This window comes from Mirounga angustirostris, unplaced genomic scaffold (assembly GCF_029215605.1).
Source record: "Mirounga angustirostris isolate CCGP_5_RB_7025 unplaced genomic scaffold, mMirAng1.0.hap1 SCAF_10, whole genome shotgun sequence".
In the NCBI taxonomy this organism is placed as follows: Eukaryota; Metazoa; Chordata; class Mammalia; order Carnivora; family Phocidae; genus Mirounga; species Mirounga angustirostris.
In genome coordinates this window covers 91,929,117-91,954,609 of record NW_026991718.1, presented here as the reverse complement: position 1 = coordinate 91,954,609, position 25,493 = coordinate 91,929,117, and positions in this window count along the sequence as shown.

The window sequence follows — 25,493 nt, the reverse complement described above, 5'->3', positions numbered from 1 at the left end:
AAATAAATAAATAAAATCTTTAAAAAAAGAAAATAGGAGATTAAAGATTAAAGATTAAAAGCTAGGCATGAAGAAATCATAGGTCAAGCACATGACTAATTCTTCCTATCTTTCACTCACAATGTTTCCCTTTCCAGCTTCCACTCTTGTCTCTTCTTTCCTCTGTTTTCCTCTGTCTTCCACTTATATTCTCAAGTTTGTACTCACCACTTATTGATTTTCTGGTGTCCTGTTGAACCTTTTCTACAGTTACTGTCTTTTATTTTAGAATTATTTACAATTGCTTAATTTTTTATTTTCAGAATTTTAAAATTTGAGGATTAGCATATATACAGTAAAGTACATATGACACACCAGTCTTAATCATACAACTTGATGAATTTTTATGACTATCTATAGATCTATGTAATTGCCACCAAGGTTGAGAATCTATAAGGTTCTCCCATGCTCCTTCCCACTCTAATCCCATGTTCACCTAGAATTAACCACCATCTGGACTTCCATCACCACAAGGTAGTCTGCTTCTTCAACTTCGCATAAATGGAATCATACTGTTAGTTCTCTTGTGTCTGGCTTCTTCTGCTCAAGATTATATCTGTGAGATACCATGTACATTTTATGGGTACCAGTGGTTTGTCCTTTTTTATTGTGTGCCATATTATAATGTATAAATAAAACAATTTATTTATCCATTCTCTTGTTGATGGGACACTCATATTCTCAAAATAACATTTTAAGTAAACTTTATTATCCACAAATAATGTCCTATAATTAGAATAGAAATCTTCATACAGTATTATTAAAAAAAAAAAAAAGGCTAGATTCTCCCATCATTTTCCAGAGCTAACTAGCTCAGCAAATTTGGTCCATCCTTTGTAGTTAGTGGTCACAGAATTTGACCTAAGTATTTATATTCTCACTTGTGAGATAAGCATCCTTTTTTTTTTTTTTTTTAATTCTGGTGACCTTGAGATACTGAGGTTTAAATATCCTTTCCTCAAAGTTCCATAGATAACCAGGGCGAAGCTGTGGTCAGCAAAGATAGAGGAGATTGTCAAAAGCTGGTTGAATGCCTTTAACATTTATTTATTAATTACATTTCAGGAAACACTCTTGTCACATATAGAGTTTAAGGTGGCATGAAATATTTGCAATGAAGGGGTCTGTGTACATTTGAAGACAGTAAGCAATTCACAATCATTTCCCATGATCACTTGAGACAGATAGAAAGGAGGCCAAAGGTTTGACAGCCTGCAAAACAGGTTCTCTGAAGGCAGGGATGGGCAGATGCTGCCTCATTTTCTTTGGAAGCCATTTGTCACTGTCAAGCACACACAGTGGCCTCTCTCTTAGCTCTGTTCAAACAAGAGTATAGTTTGCATCCTGACATTTCCCTGAAAATGGCAAGTTTCATTTATCACCAGGGTAGTTTTCAAACTTTGTGTTCACTATCGTAAAGGGGAGTTGAGGTTTTTGTTTTTTTTTTTTAATTTAAATTCAGTTAGCCAGAAGTTGAGTTTTTTAAGAGTGATTTTGTTGAACAATATTATTTCCTCATGAAAACCCATAATTTGACATTTAAACATACATACTTTCATATCCTCTTGCTGTCTCAATAAAACTTGATAATTTCTTTTTGTATTATACACTAATTGTATAGTGTATAATACAAAAACTTCACTATTTAAATAATTACATTATATTCATATATATGATTGTGGGTCACTGATTCCTAAACTATTACTATTAATGCATATCTATTCTTCTAGAAGAAGCTAATAATTTAAGTATATGAGCCAAAGATGAAAGTAAGATTGTTTTATTAAATAATGGTCTAAAACTCAGCTTTGAATATAAATTACTGTTTAACCACTACAGAATTGTAGATAACAGAATCGTTGTCTGGGAATAAAACAAGTTGCTTTTCACATGAGCTAGGAAAGTATAAAATAGAGACTCTTGTCTTAGATGAATGTTAAGGACCTGGTTAATATATAATTATGTGTGTGTACCTCATCCAGCCTCTCTTCCCTTAGAATGACTTCTAAAGCTGTCAAAGATTTGTAAAATTAAAATGTTTTTTTTGTTGTAAAGAAAATGCAGCCAGATGGTAGAAATAGCAGAAAATATACACAGTTCCAAAACAGAAAAAATTCCAAAGGAATGTATATAAAAGTAGTTAACAGCAATCACTGTATCTGAATCTTAGCATTCAAGAGGCCAACCTCTTGTTCATCAATGATACCTAAGCAATATTTTAGTTCAGGAGTTGGCAAACTGTGACCCATGTGCTGAATTTAGCCAGGTGCTGGTTTTGTAAATATGGCTTGAATAAGGGGTTTACAGACTATGGCTGCTGTGGTACTACAGAGCAGAGTGTGTAGTTGTGACAGAGATCATATAGCTTGCAAGGCCTAAAATATTTGCTATCTGGCCTTTTACAGAAAACATTTCTTGACCCTAGTCTAGTTCATCAAGTAAAGTTTAGGTTATTTGGGAAGCATTCTTGAACATATTATGATATGCCCAGTCCTTACTTCAAGGAAATTATAGTCTAATTGGGAAAGACAAGACATGGACATATAATTTGAAGTAAAAAAAAAAATGACTGGTGTCATAGATGGTATGAAGTGCTTTAGGATTTCAGTTGGGGCATTATGGGAAGACATCATAGATAGGGTGAAATTTGAGCTCCGTTTGATGGATGGGTAGGATTTGACTATGCCAAAATCTGTAGAATATTCCCATTCAAAGATCAGTGTTAAGAAAGGCTCAGAGATTGGGGAGCAGCATGCTAGTGTGATGACCAGCAGACTGAGCAACTGGGTTCGTGTGAAGGATTATGAAAGAGTGGTGGGGGGATATGTTTGGAATGACAAGGCTGAGGGATTTGAGTGCAGTCTGAGAATGAGTATTTTATGTGGTTGGCTTCAAGGGGTTTGGAGGAAAATGTGGTCATTATTGTGGTTTGTGGTATATCCACAAATTCTTTGACATTCCCTTCAAAAGGTGGAGCTGAATTTCTCTCTCTGCTTGTGGACTATTTGGACTTGGTGAGTCACTTCTAAATAGAGGAAGGTGGGAATGATGGGTATGAGTTCCAAAATTAGGGCACAAAACGCACTGTGGATTCCTTCCTGTTCTCTCTTGGATTGCTTGCTCTGGGGAAAGTAAGGTGTTCCACCTTGAGGATACTCAGGCAGCCCTATGGAGAGTCCCTTGTTTTGAAAACCCAAGTCTTCCTGCTAACAGTCAGCAAGGAACTAAGGTCTCTCAACAATGGTCATGACAAGGAGCCATTCTGAATGCAGATCATCTAGCCCCATTTAAGCCTTCAGATGTTGGTTGCTGCAGGGGACAGCTTGACAGTAACCACATGAGAGACCCTGAACCAGAACCACCCAGTTGAGCTGTTCTTGGATTCCTGAGTCTCAGAAACTCTGTGACAGAATAATTAATGTTTGTTGTTCTAAGGCACCAAGTTTTGGGCAATTTCTTATGCAGCAATAGATAATAAATATGGATCTCATCTTTATAGTATTGCATTGGACATAATAGTTTTCATTTATTCATCCATCCATGCATCCATGCATCCATGCATCCATCCATCCATTCACTGACTGCATTCATTGGAGGGTGCTTCCTGTAATGCACTGTAGGAACCCTTGGTTGCTTGGCTTCATAGATGTAGCAGTGGGTAGGACAGACCTTACTGAAGAGAGATGAGATGGGCAGATAATCCCATAGTAGTCTAGATGGAAGGTAATTGTAAGAAACACTGTTGGCTTTCTAATACAGTATCCTACAGTTCCATGGATAAATTCCTACCTCTTTCTACTGAAGGGTGTTCTCTGTTGACAGGAGCATGCTCAGCCTGAGTGTGGGGCAAATTAAAAGTGGCAGAGAGTTAATGTCCAAGGAGAAACTCTCAACCAGTTGGGGGAAGGAGTTGGTTAATAAATTCCTTAACTTCTCACTTGCGAATGGGTGAACGCTGAGGTATGTTCTTCATTTTCTCTCAGAGAGTTCTGGTGGGTTGAGTCCCAGTTGTCCATAGCAGCTACCTGTTCATCCTCACATCTTTTTTTTTTTAAGTTTTATTTATTTATTTGAGAAAGAAAGAGAGCACCAGAGGGGGGGACAGGAGAGGGAGAAGCAGACTCCCAGCTGGGCAGGGAGCCTGATGTGGGGCTTGATCCCAAGGCCCTGAGATCACAACCTGACCTGAAGGAAGACGCTTAACTGATTGAGCCACCCAGGCACCCCTCATCCTCACACTCTTTATTGATTCACTGTCTTCTTTCTCTTTCCTTCTCAAACATTGCTTCCTGGGATCACTTCCCAAATTAATAACTTGCATCCAAGTCCTGGTGCCAGGTTCTGTTTTTGGGGGAATCCAAACTGGTTGAGTAATGAAGGTCTGGACTAGACTGGTGTCTTGGAGAATGTGAGAGATGTTATAAGGAAAGAGAAGCAACAGGATTTCACAACTCTTGCTATGAGGAATCTGTCTTAGTGACTTTCAAGATAAGGGCATCTTTTAACTGCTCTAGAGAACTAGGCTTATAATCTGAGGTCTTGAGGGCTAATGTGACTAGTCCAGGGTCTGGCAGTGAATTTGTGGCAAGTGTAAATCTGGCAACTGGGTTTTGGAGACTGTTTTCCATGCTCCACATTGTAGAGTTTATATCTACAGAGCCCTCCTGAGTTGCAGATGGAAAACTAATACAAGGAGGCTGAGAAGTCCAAGGACCTACAGCTCATACATAGATCAAGAACCCAACTAGGCAGTTGAGTGAAGTCCAAAGTTGTCATTGGCTTTTTTTGAGAATTTAAATATGCATTTGTTTACATGTTTAAAGAAAAGTGATTCAAAAACTTTTAGGATTTGTTCCTTCAAATATCTTGATTTTAGGATTCAAAAGTAGAAGTGATGTGGGTGAAAACACTGCATTCATATGAGAATAAGTTCCAAAATAGAAAACACATTTATTCATTTATTAATTTACTTATTAAATATTATTTTTAAAAAGATTTATTTATTTATTTGAGAGAGAGGGAACATGCGTGGTGGGGGAGGGGCAGAGGGAGAGGGAGCGGGAGAGAATGTTAAAGTAGACTCCATGCTGAGTGCATGGAGCTGGACATGGAGTTCAATCTCATGACCCCAAGATCAGGACCTGAGCTGAAACCAGAGTCATATGCTCAACTGACTGCACCACCCAGGGGCCCCTACCTTACTTATTAAGTATTATGATGAGGCACAATGCTGGGGATCCGAGTCAGAAATGATTCTGTTGTTTCCCAAGCTCAGGAAGAGAGACTTACAATGTGAGAAATGCTAAAATAGAGGTGCCAACATAGTAGCACCTCTAGTCAGGAAGTACTAAAAACATGAACACACACACACATACACCCTATTTTTCCTACTTCAACAAATTTAGGCTGTGGATTATCCACTATATGTTTTATCTTTAAAATATAGGCTTTCTGTCATAATTTTTTTTTCAATATTGACAAGAAGAAATTTTCTTGGTGATTAATTAGAGCTTGACTCTTAAAGCTTTTGAAGAAAAAACAATGAGTGGTTGTGTGTAAAGTGTAAAGATCTCCTCATAAAAAGGTAGTTGGCAAGATCTGAGAGACCGGGGGATGCTCCACTGGCATAAACTATCTCATCACTTGCTCCACAAGGTGCATGGACATCTAACCTTAGAGGTGGAATTCCATGGAGTCTGGGGGGTCTGGGGTATCCCAGATCTCCTCTTAAGTGCATCTACTGTTGCATATAGCTGTAAGCCTCATCGCCCACTCCTTGACAAGGATTAGGCAAAAACTTACTTCAGGAAAGGATTTTAGGGGGGACTGAATGAAGAACAGGCCCTGGCAGAGGTAGCAAAGGAGGATGAAAAGCTCACAGAGCACTGGAAAGTGATGCCAGGGGTCATAAGAGCCCAAATTCACCTACTTTATCCGGATCTGGCTGGCATTGATTGGCTGCATCAAGGAGTCAAGGCGGATGGTTTTCTTTTAATCAGGTGTAGTATAATCCATCTTTCAGCTGATTGATTTTGTTGTAGAAATCCAGTTCTCCTTGGAACAAACAATTGTATAATTTGTATGGAACCAGAAAAGACCCTGAAGAGCCAAAGGAATGTTGAAAAAGAAAACCAAAGCTGGAGGCATCACAATTCTGGACCTGAAGCTGTATTACAAAGCTGTAATCATCAAGACAGTATGGTACTGGCACGAAAACAGACAGATCAATGGAATAGAATAGAGAACCCAGAAATGGACCCTCAATTCTATGGTCAACTAATCTTCTACAAAGCAGGAAAGAATATCTAATAGAAAAAAGAAGGTCTTCCACAAATAGTGTTGGGAAAGTTGGACAGCCACATGCAGAAGAAGGAAACTGGACTACTTTCTCATACCATACACAAAAATAAACTCAAAATGGATGAAAGACATAATTGTGAGACAAGAATCCATCAAAATCCTAGAGGGGAACACAGGCAGCAACCTCTTTGACTTAGGCTACAGCAACTTCTTGCTAGACACATCTCCAAAGGCAAAGGAAACAAAACCAAAATTAACTATTGAGACTTCATCAAGATAAAACGCTTCTGCACGGCAAAGGAAATAGTCAACAAAGCTAAAAGGCAACTTACAGAATTGGAGAAGATATTTGCAAATGACTTATCAGATAAAAGGCTGGTATTCAAAATCTATAAAGAACTTATTAAACTCAACACCCAATAAACAAAAAATCCAATCAAGAAATGGGCAGAAGACATGAACAGACATTTCTTCAAAGAAGACATCCAAATGGCCAACAGACACACGAAAAATACTCCACATCACTTGCCATCAGGGAAATACAAATCAAAACCACAATGAGATACCACCTCACACTGGTCAGAATGGCTAAAATTAACAAGTCAGGAAACAACAGATGTTGTCAAGGATGTGGAGAAAGGGAAACCCTCTTAACTGTTGGTGGGAATGCAAGCTGGTGCAGCCACTCTGGAAAACAGTATGGAGGTTCCTCAAGAAGTTAAAAATACCCTATGACCCAGTACTTGCACTATTAAGTATTTATCCAAATGATACAAACATAGTGATTTGAAGGGGCACATGCACCCCAATGTTTATAGCAGCAATGTCCACAATAGCCAAAATATAGAAAAAGCCCAGATGTCCATTGGCAGATTGATAAAGAAGATGTGATATAGATCTATCATCTATCTATCTATCATCTATCTATCTATCATCTATCTATCTATCATCTATGTATCTATGTATCTATGTATCTATCTATATCTATCTATCTATCTATCTATCTATCTATCTATCTATCTATCATCTATCTATCTATATATCTATATATATATCACTCAGCCACCGAAAAGAATGAAATCTTGACATTTGCAACAACATGGATGGAACTAAAGGGTATTATGCTAAATGAATTAAGTCAGTCAGAGAAAGACAAATAACATATGATTTCACTCATATGTGGAATTTAAGAAACAAAACAGATGAACAAAGGGAAAGGGAAGGAAAAATAAAATAAGAAGAAAACAGAGGTAGGAAAACCATAAGAGACTCTTAACTCTAGGAAACAAACTGAGGGTTGCTGGAGGGGAGGTGGTGTAGGGGGATGGGGTAAGTGGGTGATGGACATTAAGGAGGGTACTTGGAGTAATGAACACTGGGTGTTGTATGCAACTGATGAGTCACTGAATCCTACCTCTGAAACTAGCAATACAGTATATGTTAATGAAATTGAATTTAAATAAAAAATTTAAAAAAGAAATATATACAGAGCAACCTGAGAAGTTTTGGATTTATTACTTATGTTCCTTATTTGGGAAATAAAATATATTTTTTGCTTACTTTAAAAAATATTAATTAAAAAAAAAACCAAGAAACCCAGCTCTCCTAAGACCTAACAAAGCTGTACTGTTTTGGGTGGCATGTACATTCGTTGCCTGTTCAAATGGTCATCTCTGGGCAACAAGAAAAAACATTCCATGCCCAAGATTACTTCTCACTACATCTGGGGGGCTAATGATTTATCAACGAAGCATTATTTCTCTATCATTAATTTCTGTGCATCCTTATATAATGATTTCAGCCAGAACATGGGTACATTTTATATATATATGGTTTATTTATATTTAAAGACTTTATTTTTTAAAAGCAGTTTTAGGTTCACAACAAAATTGAGCAGAAGGTATAGAGATTTCCCATATGTCCTCTATCCCCACACATGCACAGCCTCCCCCACCAGCAACTCACACTAAAATGGTACAGTTGTTACAACTGATGAACCAACATTAACACATCATTATCATCCAGACACCATAGTTAACATTAGGGTTCACTCCTGGTGTTGTCCATCTATAGGTCTGGACAAATGTATAATGACACATATCCACCATTATAGTATCATATAGAATAATTTTGCTGCCCCAGGAATCCCTTATGCTCCATCTATTCACCCCTCTCTCCCCGCCATCCCCTGGCAACCACTGATCTTTTTACTGTCTTCATACTTTTGCCTTTTCCAGAATGTCATATAGTTGAAATCATGCAGTATGTCACCTTTTCAGACTTGCTTCTTCCATGTAGTAATGTACATTCAAGTATTCTCCATGTTTTTTCATGGCTTGATAGTTCATTTCTTTTTAGTGCTTAATAATATTCCATGGTCTGGATGGACTGCAGATTATTTATCTGTTCACCTACTCAAGGATATTGTAGTTCTTTCCAAGTTTTGGCAATTACAAATAAAGCTGCTATAAACAAGAATGGGTGTTTTTATATTGCTTTTTAGAGTTATGTACCAATTGTCAAAGTTGACTTCCACTTACGGTGATACTAGTTTTCTACTTTTGAAATATATTTATTTAACTAAAAAAAGTACAATTTAAAGGCACATTTTAACCACTAGAAGCTAAATTGTAAAGATGGTAAACAAATGATTGAAATTTTATGCAATAGGGAAAAATTAATTTTGAGACCTGAACTACTAGAAAAGAAAGAAAAATTAACTTTGAAACAGCATTTTGTCTGAGCTGAATTGAGTACCATGGGATTTTTTTTTTAATTTTATTATGTTATGTTAGTCACCGTACAATACATCATTAGTTTTTGATGTAGTGATCTATGATCCACTGTTTTCGTATAACAGCCAGTGCTCCATGCAGTACATGCCCTCCTTAATACCCATCACTGGGCTAACCCATTCCCCCCCCCCCTCTAAAACCCTGTTTGTTTCTCAGAGTCCATAGTCTCTCATGGTTCATCTCTCCCTCCGATTTCCCCACTTCATTTTTCCCTTTCTTCTCCTAACGTCCTCCATGTTATTCCTTATGTTCCACAAATAAGTGAAACCATATGATAATTGACTTTCTCTGCTTGACTTAATTCACTTAGCATAATCTCCTCCAGTCCCATCCATGTTGGTGTAAAAGTTGGGTATTCATCCTTTCTGATGGCTGAGTAATATTCCATTGTATATATGGACCACATCTTCTTTATCCATTCATCTGTTGAAGGGCATCTTGGCTCTTTCCACAGTTTGGCTATTGCAGACATTGCTGCTATGAACATTAGGGTGCATATGGCCCTTCTTTTCACTACATCTGTGTGTTTGGGGTAAATTGCTGGGTCATAGGGTAGCTCTATTTTTAATTTTTTGAGGCATCTCCATACTGTTTTCCAAAGTGGCTGTACCAACTTGCATTCCCACCAACAGTGTAAGAGGGTTCCCCTTTCTCCACAACCTCTCCAACATTTGTTGTTTCTTTCCCTGTGCATTTTTGCCATTCTAACTGGTGTAAGGTGGTATCTCAATGTGGTTTTGATTTGGATTTCCCTGATGGCTAATGATGATGAACATTTTCTCATGTGTCTGTTAGCCATTCATATGTCTTCTTTTGAGATGTGTCTGTTCATGTCTTCTGCCCACTTTTTGATTTGATTATTTGTTTTTTGGGTGTTGAGATTGAGAAGTTCTTTATAGATCTTGGATACCAGCCCTTTATCTGTAGTGTCATTTGCAAATATCTTCTCCCACTCTGTGGGTTGCCTCTTTGTTTTGTTGACTGATTCCTTTGTTGTGCAGAAGCTTTTTATCTTGATGAAGTCCCAAAAGTTCATTTTTGCTTTTGTTTCATTAGCTTTTGGAGATGTATCTTGAAAGAAGTTGCTGTGGCCGATGTCAAAGAGGTTACTGCCTATGTTCTCCTCTAGGATTTTGATGGATTCCTGTCTCACATTGAGGTCTTTCATCCACTTTGAGTTTATCTTTGTGTATGGTGTAAGAGAGTGGTTGAGTTTCATTCTTCTGTATATAGCTGTCCAATTTTTCCAGCACCACTTATTGAAGAGACTGTCTTTTTTCCATTGCATATTTTTTCCTGCTTTGTCAAAGATTATTTGACCATAGAGTTGAGGGTCCATATCTGGGCTCTCTATTTGGTTCCATTGTTCTATATGTCTGTTTTTGTGCCACTACCATGCTGTCTTGGTGATCATAGCTTTGTAATATAGCTTGAAATCAGGCAACGTGATGCCCCCAGCTTTGTTTTTCTTTTTCAACATCTCCTTGGCGATTCGGGGTCTTTTCTGATTCTATACAAATTTTAAGATTGTTCGTTCCAGCACTTTGAAAAATGTCACTGGAATTTTGATTGGGATGGCATTGAAGGTATAGATTGCTCTGGGCAGCATAACCATTTTAACAATGTTTATTCTTCCAATCCATGAATATGGAATATTTTTCCATATTTTTGTGTCTTCTTCAATTTCTTTCATGAGTGTTCTATAGTTCCTGTAGTATAGATCCTTTACCTCTTTGGTTAGGTTTATTCCGAGGTATCTTATGGTTTTTGGTGCTATTGTAAATGGAATCGTTTCTCTAATTTCTCTGTCTACAGTTGTGTTGTTAGTGTATAAGAAAGCAACTGATTTCTGTGCATTGATTTTGTATCCTGCCACATTACTGAATTGCTGGATGAGTTCTAGTAATTTGGGTGTGGAGTCTTTTGGGTTTTCCACATAAAGTATCATGTCTAACAATTGTAAATATCTATGCCCCCAACATGGGAGCAGCCATCTACATAAGCCAACTTTTAACCAAAATAAAGAGTCATATTGATAACAATGCATTAATGTAGGAGACCTCAATACTCCACTCTCAGCAATGGACAGATCATCTAAGCAGAAAATCAACAAGGAAACAAGAGCTTTGAAGGATACACTGGACCAGATGGACCTCATAGATATATACAGAACATTCCACCCTAAAAGAACAGAATACTTATTCTTCTCGAGTGCACATGGAAGTTTCTCCAGAATAGACCACATACTGGGTCACAAATCAGGTCTCAACCGATACCAAAAGATTGAGATTATTCCCTGCATATTCTCAGACCATAATGCTTTAAAACTGGAACTCAATCACAAGAAATAATTTGGCAGAAATTCAAACACTTGGAAGCTAAAGACCACTCTGTTCAAGAATGTTTGGGTCAACCAGGAAATCAAAGAAGAACTTAAACAATTCATGGAAACCAATGAGAACAAAAACACATCAGTCCAAAACCTATGGGATACTGCAAAGGCAGTCCTAAGGGGGATATACATAGCCATCCAAGCCTCACTCAAAAAAAAAAAAAATCCCAAATTCACCAACTAACTCTATACCTTAAAGAACTAGAGAAAAAGCAACAAATGCAAATGCAAGCCATGCATTAGAAGAGAAATAATTAAAATTAGAGCAGAGATCAATGAATTAGAAACCAGAAACACAGTAGATCAGATCAACAAAACTAGAAGTTGGTTCTTTGAAAGAATTAATAAGATTGATAAACCATTGGCCAGCCTTATCCAAAAGAAGAGAGAAAGGACCCAAATTAATAAAATTATGAATGAAAGGGGAGAGATCACGACTAACACCAAGGAAATAGAAACAATTATTAGAAATTATTATCAACAACTATATGCCAATAAGCTGAGCAACCTGGATGAAATGGATGCCTTCCCAGAAACCTATAAACTCCCAAGACTGAAACAGGAAGAAATTGACAACCCGAATAGGCCAAAAACTAGTAACGAGATTGAAGCAGTGATCAGAAACCTCCCAAAAAACAAGAGTCCAGGGCCTGATGGATTCCCTGGGGAATTCCACCAAACATTCAAAGAAGAAATTATACCTATTCTCCTGAAGTGGTTTCAAAAAATAAAAACAGAAGGAAAGCTTCCAGACTCATTCTATGAGGCCAGCATTACCTTAATCCCCAAACCAGGCAAAGAACCCATCCAAAAGGAGAATTTCAGACCAATATCCCTGATGAATATGGATTCCAAAACCCTCAACAAAATCCTAGCTAATAGGATCCAACAATACGTTAAAAGGATCATCCACCACGACCAAGTGGGATTTATCCCTGGGATGCAAGGGTGGTTCAACATTCACAAATCAATCAATGTGATAGAACACATTAATAAGAGGAGGGAGAAGAACCATATGGTCCTCTCAGTTGATGCAGAAAAAGCATTTGACAAAATACAGCATCCTTTCCTGATTAAAACTCTTCAGAGTATAGGGATAGAGGGAACATTCCTCAAGTTCATAAAATCCATCTATGAAAAACCCACAGCGAATATCATCCTCAATGGGGAAAAGCTTAGAGCCTTTCCCTTAAGATCAGGAACACGTCAAGGATGCCCACTCTCGCCAGTGTTATTCAACATAGTACTCGAAGTCTTAGCAACATCAATCAGACAACAAAAAGAAATAAAATGTATTCAATTTGGCAAAGAAGAAGTCAAACTCTCTCTTCACAGTACCATGGTATTTTTAACACTGAATGCCTTTAACTATATTTGGGTTTTGTTTTGTGAGGAGGAAGTTACAGAAAATGAAATGCACCAAACCCTGGAGCCAGCCTGGCATGTGGCTTAAAGGGATGAGTTTTGGAGTCAAGCAAAGCTGGGTTTGAATTCTGGTTTCTCCACCTACTAATATGAGATCTTGTCACTCAGATCTCAGTGTTGTCATCTCTCGTATGGCTTACCAGTACCTTTCTCAAATGTTTGTTGTGAGAAATAAATGAAGAAACATCTGTAAATACTTAGCACATAGTGGGTACTCGATAATTGGTGGTTGCAAGTGCTATCTCTCATTTGATGTTTGTGACGGGCCTGAGCTTTGGGAACATCTGGATGCATGTGTCCTACAACACATGCTTTTGCTCCTGACTTTGTACACAATTATCTTGGAACATAATAGAGGACTGCAGGTGTTCTAAGTCTTTGTCTGTGTCTAGGCCATGCTTAGCCAGCAGGACTGCTGTGTGTTGCACTCTTTTTGTCCTTTTACTTAAAAAGAGATTTTATTTATTTATTTGAGTGAGAGCACAAGCAGGGGGAGTGGGAGAGGGAGAAGCAGACTTCCCACTGAGCAGGGACCCAGGATCATGACCTGAGCAAAAGGCAGATGCTTAACTGACTGAGCCACCCAGGGATCCCTGTGCTTTTACTTTTAATGTCTTTTTTTTTTAAAGATTTTATTTATTTATTTGACAGAGAAAGACAGCGAGAGAGGGAACACAAGTAGGGGGAGTGGGAGAGGGAGAAGCAGGCTTCCTGCTGAGCAGGGAGCCCGATGCGGGGCTCGATCCCAGGACCCTGGGATCATGACCTGAGCCGAAGGCAGCTGCTTAACCAACTGAGCCACCCAGGGGCCCCTTGTTTTTTTTTTTTTTTTTTTTTTAATGTATTTTCTTCATTTGAGAGGAAGGTGTTAGGGGGAAGTTGGGATGCTATAGGATGCTATGGGATGTTCTGATCCAGCTATCCATAGAGCAGCTCCTCCTTCTGTACCATTACCTATGCAGAGCAGGTGCATGAACAGACAACCTTTGTGTTTGTCCTGTTGTTTATTTGTCCTAGACATTTTAAAGAAGTGCAGGATTAGAACCACACTGAAACAGAGAATTTTTTCACCTGTCTGTTATGCAAGTCTTTCCCTTTGGACACAGTTGCTCTGGATATCCTTTGTCACAGAAAGTGCTGACCATGGGGGAAGCTTGTGTCCAGGTTTGCTCTTGGAAGGGCAGGTTCTTTGGCAACCACTGATTACATTATCTTTTGATCAAGGCTCCCAGCCCCTGCAACGTGACCTTGTGACCACTGGTAGAAGAGGGTCAGTGCAAGAGAGCATTAAATGCTTTTCTGATGATCCCAGATGGAAGGGATTGGCCCAATAGAGGTGTGCTGTGATCTTCTCAGTCAACCTTTGATGTTTGAGGTGGATGACTTTGTTATGAAGTTCTTTGAGAGGGCAGTGAAAAGTTGGCAGAGGGAATATGATCTGGAAATGATCCACAATAAGCACTGCATTTTGTTAGTAATGGTAACAATTCACAAAGCCGAGGTCCACATCTTTCCTGAGCTCTTGACAACATGTGACCACTATCTCCTCAAAGCGCCATCACTCCCACTCCTCGGGTTTTCCCTCTGTGTCTCCAGCCTCTGCTGGCTCCTCCTCTGCAAATAGTTTGCTACTTGTTGGTGTGTCTCAGACCTCTGTCTTTGGTCTTCATCTCCCTGGATGCTGTCAGCCAATCCGTGGTTTTAACTACCATTTCTACGTTATGATTCTTAATTAATTTCTCCAGCTCTAATTTCAGCCCTGAGCACCAGCCTCAGGCATGAAACTACTTCCTTGATGGGTCCCCTAGGAAACTCTAGATTGACCTAGACTGCACAGAGCTTTTTATCCATCCTATGACCCCCCTTTTGCGTCCCAAGATTCCTTCATTTCGCTGAGGCTGATAGTACCAATCTTCCAGCCTCAGTTTCTTAATCTGTAAAATGAGGATAATTGTAATTTTTGCTTTGCCTATTTTATTGGGTTGTTGTAGAATAAAAATGCTCTGTAAATTGCAGGGCACTATAGCAAGCTACCGTTCTATTATTGAAGGTACCTTATCTAAGACCCATATATTAGATTTCTCTCAGCATTTTTTTTTCTGGTAAACAGATTGTCTTTTTTTATTTATTTATTTAAATTTAATTAGCCAACACATGGTATGTCATTAGTTTCAGACGTAGTGTTCAACAATTCATTAGTTGTGTATAACACCCAGTGCTCATCACATCACATGCCCTCCTTAATGCCCATCAGACTGTCTTTTTTGAAAACTGGGACACTGCCTTCTGTCTATCACCATGGCCCATTGGATTTGGAGGTCCACAATAGCATTTTATTATCATTAACCTGAAATGTAAATTTCACTCAGGTTAAAAGGAATATTTTCAAAGCATTTTTGGGAGCCAATAAAAATAATTGTTAATTCAGATTTAAGATATTTTATTTTTTATTTCTTTAAATTTTTTATTGTTATGTTAATCACCATACATTATATCATTAGTTTTTGCTGTAGTGTTCCATGATTCATTGTTTGTGCACAACACCCAGTGCTCCATGCAGAACGTGCCCTCTTTAATGCCCATCACCAGGCTAACCCATTCTCCAACACCCTCCCGACTAGAACCCTCAGTTTGTTTTTCAGAGTCCATAGTCTCTCAAGGTTCGTCTCCCCCTCTGATTTACCCCCCTTCATTCTTCCCCTCCTGCTATCTTCTTTTTTTTTCTTAACATATATTGCATTCATTTGAAAGGTACAGATCTGTGATTCAATAGCCTTGCACAATGCACAGCGCTCACCATAGCACATACCCTCCCCAATATCTATCACCCAGCCATCCCATCCCTCCCACTCAAACCCCCACTCCAGCAACCCTCAGTTTGTTTCCTGAGATTAAGAATTCCTCATATCAGTGAGGTCATATGATATATGTCTTTCTCTGATTGACTTATTTCGCTCAGCATAATACCCTCCAGTTCCATCGACATTGTTGCAAATGGCAATATCTCATTCCTTTTTGATGGCTGCATAATATTCCATTGTATATATATATATATATATATATTCCATTGTATATATATATACCACTTCTTCTTTATCCATTCATCTGTCAATGGACATCTTGGCTCTTTCCACAGTTTGGCTATTGTGGACATTGCTGCTATAACATTGGGGTGCATGTACCCCTTCAGATCCCTACATTTGTATCTTTGGGGTAAATACCCAGTAGTGCTGGATCGTAGGCTAGCTCTTTTTTCAACATTTTGAGGAACCTCCATACTGTTTTCCAGAGTGGTTGCACCAGCTTGCATTCCCCCCAACAGTGTAGGAGGGTTCCCCTGTCTCCACATCCCCACCAACATCTGTCATTTCCTGACTTGTTAATTTTAGCCATTCTGACTGGTGTGAGGTGGTATCTCATTGAGGTTTTGATTTGGATTTCCCTGATGCCAAGTGATATTGAGCAGTTTTTCATGTGTCTGTTGGCCATTTGGATGTCTTCTTTGGAAAAATGTCTGTTCATGTCTTCTGCCCATTTCTTGATTGGATTCTTTGTTCTTGGGGTGTTGAGTTTGATAAGTTCCTTATAGATTTTGCATACTAGCCCTTTATCTGATATGTCATTTGCAAATATCTTCTCCCATTCTGTCGGTTGTCTTTTGGTTTTGTTGACTGTTTCCTTTGCTTTGCAAAAGCTTTTTATCTTGATGAAGTCCCAATAGTTCATTTTTGCCCTTGCTTCCCTTGCCTTTGGCGATGTTTGTAGGAAGAAGTTGCTATGGCTGAGGTCGAAGAGGTTGCTTCCTGTGTTCTCCTTCAGGATTTGGATGGACTCCAGTCTCACATTGAGGTCTTTCAACCATTTGGAGTCTATTTTTTGTGTGTGGTGTAAGGAAATGGTCCAGTTTCGTTCTTCTGCATGTGGCTGTCCAATTTCCCCAATACCATTTCTTGAAGAGACTCTCTTTTTTTCCATTGGACATTCTTTCCTTCTTTGTCGAAGATTAGTTGACCATAGAGTTGAGGGTCCATTTCTGGGCTCTCTATTCTTTTCCATTGATCTATGTGTCTGTTTTTGTGCCAGTACCATACTGTCTTGATGATGACAGCTTTGTAATAGAGCTGGAAGTCCGGAATTGTGATGCCTCCAGCTTTTCTTTTCTTTTTCAACATTCCTCTGGCTATTCGTGGTCTTTTCTGGTTCCATACAAATTTGAGGATTATTTGTTCCATTTCTTTGAAAAAAGTGGATGGTATTTTGATGAGGATTGCATTTAATGTGTAGATTGCTCTAGGTAGCATTGACATCTTCACAATATTTGTTCTTCCAAACCAAGAGCATAGAACGTTTGTCCATTTCTTTGTGTCTTCCTCAATTACTTTCATGAGTATTTTATAGTTTTCTGAGAACAGATCCTTTGCCTTTTTGGTTAGATTTATTCCTAGGTATCTTATGGTTTTGGGTGCAACTGTAAATGGGGTTGACTCCTTAATTTCTCTTTCTTCTGTCTTGTTGTTGGTGTATAGGAATGCCACTGATTTCTGTGCATTGATTTTATATCCTGCCTCTTTACTGAATTCCTGTATGAGTTCTAGCAGTTTTGGGGTGGAGTCTTTTGGGTTTTCCACATAAAGTATCATATCATCTGCAAAGATTGAGAGTTTGACTTCTTCTTTGCCGATTTGGATGCCTTTTATTTCTTTTTGTTTTCTGATTGCCTTGGCTAGGACTTCTAGTACTATGTTGAATAGCAGTGGTGATAGTGGACATCCCTACCGGGTTCCTGACCTTAGGGGGAAAGCTCTCAGTTTTTCCCCATTCACAATGATATTCGCTGTGGGTTTATCACAGATGGCTTTTAGGATATTGAGGTAGGTACCCTCTATGCCTACACTGTGAAGAGTTTGGATCAAGAAAGGATGCTGTACTTTGTCAAATGCTTTTTCTGCATCTATTGAGAGGATCATATGGTTCTTGTTCTTTCTTTTATTAATGTATTGTATCACATTGATTGATTTGTGGAAGTTGAACCAACCTTGCAGCCAAGGATAAATCCCACTTGGTTGTGGTGAATAATCTTTTTTATATACTGTTGGATCCTATTGGCTAGTATTTTGGTGAGAATTTTTGCATCCATGTTCATGAAGGTTATTGGTCTATGATTCTCCTTTTTGATGGGGTCTTTGTCTGATTTTGGGATTAAGGTAATGGTGGCCTCATAAAATGAGTTTGGAAGTTCCCATTTCTATTTTTTGGAACACTTTCAGGGAATCGGTATTAATTCTTCTTTAAATGTTTGGTAGAATGCCCCTGGGAAGCAATCTGACCCTGGGCTCTTGTGTGTTGGGAGATTTTTGATTAGTGCTTCAATTTCCTTAGTGGTTATAGGTCTGTTCAGGTTTTCTATTTCATCCTGGTTCAGTTTTGGTAGTTCAGACATCTCTAGGAATGCAACTATTTCTTCCAGGTTATCTAATTTGCTGGCATAGAGTTGCTCATAATATGTTCTTATAACTGTTTGTATTTCTTTGGTGTTGGTTGTGATCTCTCCTCTATCATTCATGATTTTGTTGATTTAGGTCATTTCTCTTTTCTTTTTGATAAGTCTGGCCAGGGGTTTATCAATCTTGTTCATTCTTTCAAGGAACCAGGTCCTAGTTTCATTGATCTGTTCTACTGTTCTTTTGGTTTCTATTCCATTGATTTCTGCTCTGATCTTTATTATTTCTCTTCTGCTGGGTTTAAGCTTTATTTGCTGTTCTTTCTCCAGCTCCTTTAGGTGTAGGGTTAGTTGTGTATTTGAGACCTTTCTTGTTTCTTTTTTTTGAAGCTTATTCTTTTTATTTATTTATTTATTTATTTATTTATTTATTTATTTATATTTTATTCTTATGTTAATCCCCATACATTACATCATTAATTTTAGATGAAGTGTTCCATGATTCATTGTTTGTGCACAACACCCAGTGCTCCATGCAGAATGTGCCCTCCTCAATACCTACCACCAGGCTAACCCATCCTCCCACCCCCCTCCCCTCTAGAACCCTCAGTTTGTTTTTCAGAGTCTATCGTCTATCATGGTTCGTCTACCCCTCCGATTTCCCCTGCTTCATTCTTCCCCTCCCGCTACCTTCTTCTTCTTTTTTTTTTCTTAACATATATTGCATTATTTGTTTCAGAGGTACAAATCTGAGATTCAACAGTCTTGCACAATTCACAGCGCTTACCAGAGCACACACCCTCCCCAATGTCCATCACCCAGTCACCCCATCCCTCCCACCCCACCCCCCACTCCAACAACACTCAGTTTGTTTCCTGCGATTAAGAATTCCTCATATCAGTGAGATCATATGATACATGTCTTTCTCTGATTGACTTATTTCACTCAACATAATACCCTCCAGTTCCATCCACGTCGTTGCAAATGGCAAGATCTCATTCCTTTTGATGGCTGCATAATATTCCATTGCATATATATACCACCTCTTCTTTATCCATTCATCTGTCGATGGACATCTTGGCTCTTTCCACACTTTGGCTATTGTGGACATTGCTGCTATAAACATCGGGGTGAACGTAGCCCTTCGGATCCCTACTTTTGTATCTTTGGGTTAAATACCCAGTAGTGCAATTCCTGGATCATATGGTAGCTCTATTTTCAACTTTTTGAGGAACCTCCATACTGTTTTCCAGAGTGGCTGCACCAGCTTGCATTCCCACCAACAGTGTAGGAGGGTTCCCCTTTCTCCGCATCCCCGCCAACATCTGTCGTTTCCTGACTTGTTAATTTTAGCCATTCTGACTGGTGTGAGGTGGTATCTCACTGAGGTTTTGATTTGGATTTCCCTGATGCCAAGCGATATTGAGCACTTTTTCATGTGTCTGTTGGCCATTTGGATGTCTTCTTTGGAAAAATGTCTGCTCATGTCTTCTGCCCATTTCTTGATTGGATTCTTTGTTCTTGGGGTGTTGAGTTTGATGAGTTCTTTATAGATTTTGGATACTAGCCCTTTATCTGATATGTCATTTGCAAATATCTTCTCCCATTCTGTCGGTTGTCTTTTGGTTTTGTTGACTGTTTCCTTTGCTTTGCAAAAGCTTTTTATCTTGATGAAGTCCCAATAGTTCATTTTTGCCCTTGCTTCCCTTGCGTTTGGCGATGTTTCTAGGAAGAAGTTGCTTCGGCTGAGGTCAAAGAGGTTGCTGCCTGTGTTCTCCTTTAGGATTTGGATGGACTCCAGTCTCACATTGAGGTCTTTCAACTATTTGGAGTCTATTTTTGTGTGTGGTGTAAGGAAATGGTCCAGTTTCATTCTTCTGCATGTGAGACTTTTCTTGTTTCTTGAGAAAGGCTTGTTTTGCTATATACTTTCCTCTTTTGACTGCCTTTGCTGCATCCCAAAGATTTTGAACAGTTGTGTTTTCATTTTCATTGGTTTCCATGAATTTTTTTAATTCTTCTCAATTTCGTGGTTGACCCATTCATTCTTGAGTAGGATGCTCTTTAGCCTCCATGTATTTGAGTTCTTTCCGACTTTCCTCTTGTGATTGAGTTCTGGTTTCAAAGCACTGTGGTCTGAAAATAGGCATGGAATGATCCCAATCTTTTGGTACCAGTTGAGACCTGATTTGTGACCTAGGATGTGATCTGTTCTGGAGAATGTTCCATGGGCACTAGAGAATAATGTGTATTCTGTTGCTTTGGGATGGAATGTTCTGAATATATCTGTGAAGTCCATTTGGTAGTGTGTCATTTAAAATTTTTATTTCCTTGTTGATCTTTTGCTTGGATGATCTGTCCATTTCAATGAGGGGGGTGTTAAAGTTCCCTACTATTATTGTATTGTTGTTGATGTGTTTCTTTGCTTTTGTTATTAGGTGGCTTATATTATTATCTGCTCCCATGTAAGGGGCATAGATATTTACAATTGTTAGATCTTCTTGTTGGATAGACTCTTTATAGTGTCCTTCCTCATCTCTTATTATAGTCTTTGATTTAAAATCTAATTTGTCTGATATAAGGATTGCCACCCCAGCTTTCTTTTGGTGTCCATTAGCATGGTATATTGTTTTCCACACCCTCATTTTCAATCTGGGGGTGTCTTTCGGTCTAAAATGAGTCTCTTGCAGACAGCAAATCAATGGGTCTTGTTTTTTAATCCAATCTGATAGCCTGTGTCTTTTGATTGGGGCATTTAGCCCATTTACATTCAGGGTAACTGTTGAAAGATAGGAATTTAGTGCCATTGTATTGCCTGTAAGGTTACTTTTACTGTATATTGTCTCTGTTCCTTTCTGGTCTAAGTTGCTTTTAGGCTCTCTCTTTGCTTAGAGGACCCCTTTAAAAGATTTCTTGTAGGGCTGGTTTCGTGTTTGCAAATTCCATTAGTTTTTGTTTGTCCCGGAAGCTTTTTCTCTCTCCTGTTTTCAATGACAGCCTAGCTGGCTATAGTATTTTTGGCTGCAAATTTTTTTCATTTAGTGCTCTGAATATATCATGTCAGTCCTTCCTGGCCTGCCAGATCTCTGTGGATACTTCTTCTGCCAATCTAATGTTTCTACCCTTGTAGGTTACATATCTCTTCTCCCAAGCTGCTTTCAAGATTTTCTCTTTGTCTCTGCGGCTCGTAAGTTTTACTTTTAAATGTTGCGGTGTTGACCTGTTTTTATTGATTTTGAGGGGGCTTCTCTGTATCTCCTGGATTTTGATGCCTGTTTCCTTCCCCAAATTAGGGAAGTTCCCTGCTATTATTTGCTCCAATATACCTTCTGCCCCTCTTTCTCTTTCTTCTTCTTCTGGGATCCCAATTATTCTAATGTTGTTTTGTCTTATGGTATCACTTATCTCTTGATTCTGCCCTCCTGATCCAGTAGTCGTTTATCCTCTTTTTCTCAGCTTCTTGATTTTCCACCATTTGGTGTTCTATATCACTAATTCACTCTTCTGCCTCATTTATCCTAACAGTTGGAGCCTCCATTTTTTTTTTTTAATTTTGTTATGTTGTGTTAGTCACCATACAATACATCATTAGTTTTTGATGTAGTGATCCACAATCCATTGTTTTCATATAACACCTAGTGCTCCATGCAGTACGTGCCCTCCTTAATACCCATCACCGGGCTAACCAATCCATCCTCCCCCCTCCCCTCTAAAACCCTGTTTGTTTCTCAGGTCCATAGTCTCTCATCGTTCATCTCTCCTTCCAATTCCCCCCGGCCATTTTCCCCTTCCTTCTCTTAATGTCCTCCATCTAATTCCTTATGTTCCACAAAAAGCTGAAACCATATGATAATTTACTTTCTCTGCTTGACTTAATTCACTTAGCATAATCTCTTCCAGTCCCATCCATGTTGATGTAAAAGTTGGATATTCATCCTTTCTGATGGCTGAGTAATATTCCATTGTATATATGGACCACATCTTCTTTATCCATTCATCTGTTGAAGGGCATCTCGGCTCTTTCCACAGTTTGGCTATTGCAGACATTGCTGCTATGAACATTAGGGTGCATATGGCCCTTCTTTTCACTACATCTGTGTCTTTGGGGTAAATACCCAGTAGTGCAATTGCTGGGTCATAGGGTAGCTCTATTTTTAATTTTTTGAGGAACCTCCACACTGTTTTCCAAAGTGGCTGTACCAACTTACATTTCCACCAACAGTGTAAGAGGGTTTCCCTTTCTCCATAACCTCTCCAACAGCTGTTGTTTCTTTCCCTGTCCATTTTTGCCATTCTAACTGGTGTAAGGTGGTATCTCAGTGTGGTTTTGATTTGGATTTCCCTGATGGCTAATGATGATGAACATTTTTTCATGTGTCTGTTAGCCATTTGTATGTCTTCTTCAGAGAAGTGTCTGTTCATCTCTTCTGCCCACTTTTTGACTTGATTATTTGTTTTTTGGGTGTTGAGATTGAGAAATTCTTTATAGATCTTGGATACCAGCCCTTTATCTGTAGTGTCATTTGCAAATATCTTTTCCCATTCTGTGGGTTACCTCTTTGTTTTGTTGACTGTTTCCTTTGCTGTGTAGAAGCTTTTTATCTTGATGAAGTCCCCAAAGTTCATTTTTGCTTTTGTTCCATTAGCTTTTGGAGATGTATCTTGAAAGAAGTTGCTGTGGCCGATGTCAAAGTGGTTACTGCCTATGTTCTCCTCTAGGATTTTGATGGATTCCTGTCTCACATTGAGGTCTTTCATCCACTTTGAGTTTATCTTTGTGAATGGTGTTAGAGAATGGTCGAGTTTCATTCTTCTGCATGTGGCTGTCCAATTTTCCCAGCACCATTTATTGAAGAGACTGTCTTTTTTCCATTGCATGTTTTTTCCTGCTTCGTCAAAGATTATTTGACCATAGAGTTGAGGGTCCATATCTGAGTTCTCTATTCTGTTCCATTGGTCTGTATGTCTGTTTTTGTGCCAGTACCATGCTGTCTTGGTGATCACTGCTTTGTAATATAGCTTGAAATCGGGCAACGTGATGTCCCCAGCTTTGTTTTCCTTTTTCAACATCTCCTTTGCAATTCAGGGTCTTTTCTGATTACATACAAATTTTAGGATTGTTTGTTCCAGCACTTTGAAAGATGTCATTGGAATTTTGATCAGGATGGCATTGAAGGTATAGATTGCTCTGGGTAGCATAGACATTTTAACAATATTTATTCTTCCGATCTATGAGCATGGAATATTTTTCCATATTTTTGTGTCTTCTTCAATTTCTTTCATGAGTGTTTTGTAGTTCCTAGAGTATAGATCCTTTACCTCTTTGGTTAGGTTTATTCCAAGGTATCTTATTGTTTTTGGTGCTATTGTAAATGGAACCATTTCTTTAATTTCTCTTTCAACAGTTGCGTTGTTAGTGTATAAGAAAGCAACTGATTTCTGTGCATTGATTTTGTATCCTGCCACATTACTGAATTGCTGGATGAGTTCTAGTAATTTGGGTGTGGAGTCTTTTGGGTTTTCCACATAAAGTATCATGTCATCTGAGAAAAAAGAGTTTGACTTCTTCTTTGACAATTTGAATACCTTTTATTTCTTTTTGTTGTTTGATTGCTGTTGCTAGGACTTCTAGTACCATGTTGAACAACAGTGGTGAGAGTGGGCATCCTTGACGTGTTCCTGATCTTAAGGGAAAGGCTCTAAGCTTTTCCGCATTGAGGAGGATATTCGCTGGGGGGTTTACATAGATGGATTTTATGAACTTGAGGAATCTTCCCTCTATCCCTATACTCTGGAGAGTTTTAATCAGGAAAGGATGCTGTATTTTGTCAAATGCTTTTTCTGCATCAATTGACAGGACCATATGGTTCTTCTCCCTCCTCTTATTAATATGTTCTATCACGTTGATTGATTTGAGAATGTTGAACCACCCTTGCATCCCAGGGATAAATCCCACTTGGTCGTGGTGGATGATCCTTTTAATGTATTGTTGGATCCTATTAGCTAGGATTTTGTTGAGGATTTTGGAATCCATATTCATCAGGGATATCAGTTTGAAATTCTCCTTTTTGATGGGGTCTTTGCCTGGTTTGGGGATTAAGGTAATGCTGGCCTCATAGAATGAGTTTGGAAGTTTTCCTTCTGTTTCTATTTTTTGAAACAGCTTCAGTAGAATAGGTATTATTTCTTCTTTGAATGTTTGGTAGAATTCCCCAGGGAATCCATCAGGCCCTGGACTCCTGTTTTTTGGGAGGTTTTTGATCACTGCTTCAATCTGGTTCCTGGTTATTGACCTATTCATGTTGTCAATTTCTTCCTGTTTCAGTCTTGGCAGCTTATAGGTTTCCAGGAAGGCCTCCATTTCATCCAGATTGCTCAGTTTATTGGCATATAGTTGTTGATAATAATTTCTAATAATTGTTTCTATTTCCTTGGTGTTGGTCGTGATCTCTCCCTTTCATTCATAATTTTATTAATTTGGGTCCTTTCTCTCTTCTTTTGGATAAGTCTGGCCAGTGGTTTATCAATCTTATTAATTCTTTCAAAGAGCCAACTTCTAGTTTCATTGATCTGATCTACTGTGTTTCTGGTTTCTAATTCATTGATTTCTGCTCTAATTTTAATTATTTCTCTTCTAATGCATGGCTTACGCGTCATTTGTTGCTTTTTCTCTAGTTCTTTAAGGTGTAGAGTTAGTTGGTGAATTTGGGATTTTTCTATTTTTTTGAGTGAGGCTTGGATGGCTATGTATTTCCCCCTTAGGACCGCCTTTGCAGTATTCCATAGGTTTTGGACCGATGTGTTTTCATTCTCATTGATGTCCATGAATTGTTTAAGTTCTTCTTTGATTTCTTGGTTGACCCAAACATTCTTGAGCAGAGTGGTCTTTAGCTTCCAAGTGTTTGAATTTCTGCCAAATTTTTTCTTGTGATTGAGTTCCAGTTTTAGAGCATTTTGGTCTGAGAATATGCAAGGAATAATCTCAATCTTTTGGTATTGGTTGATACCTGATTTGCGACCCAGTATATGGTCTATTCTGGAGAAAGTTCCATGTGAGCTCGAGAAGAATGTGTGTTCTGTTGTTTTAGGGTGGAATGTTGTG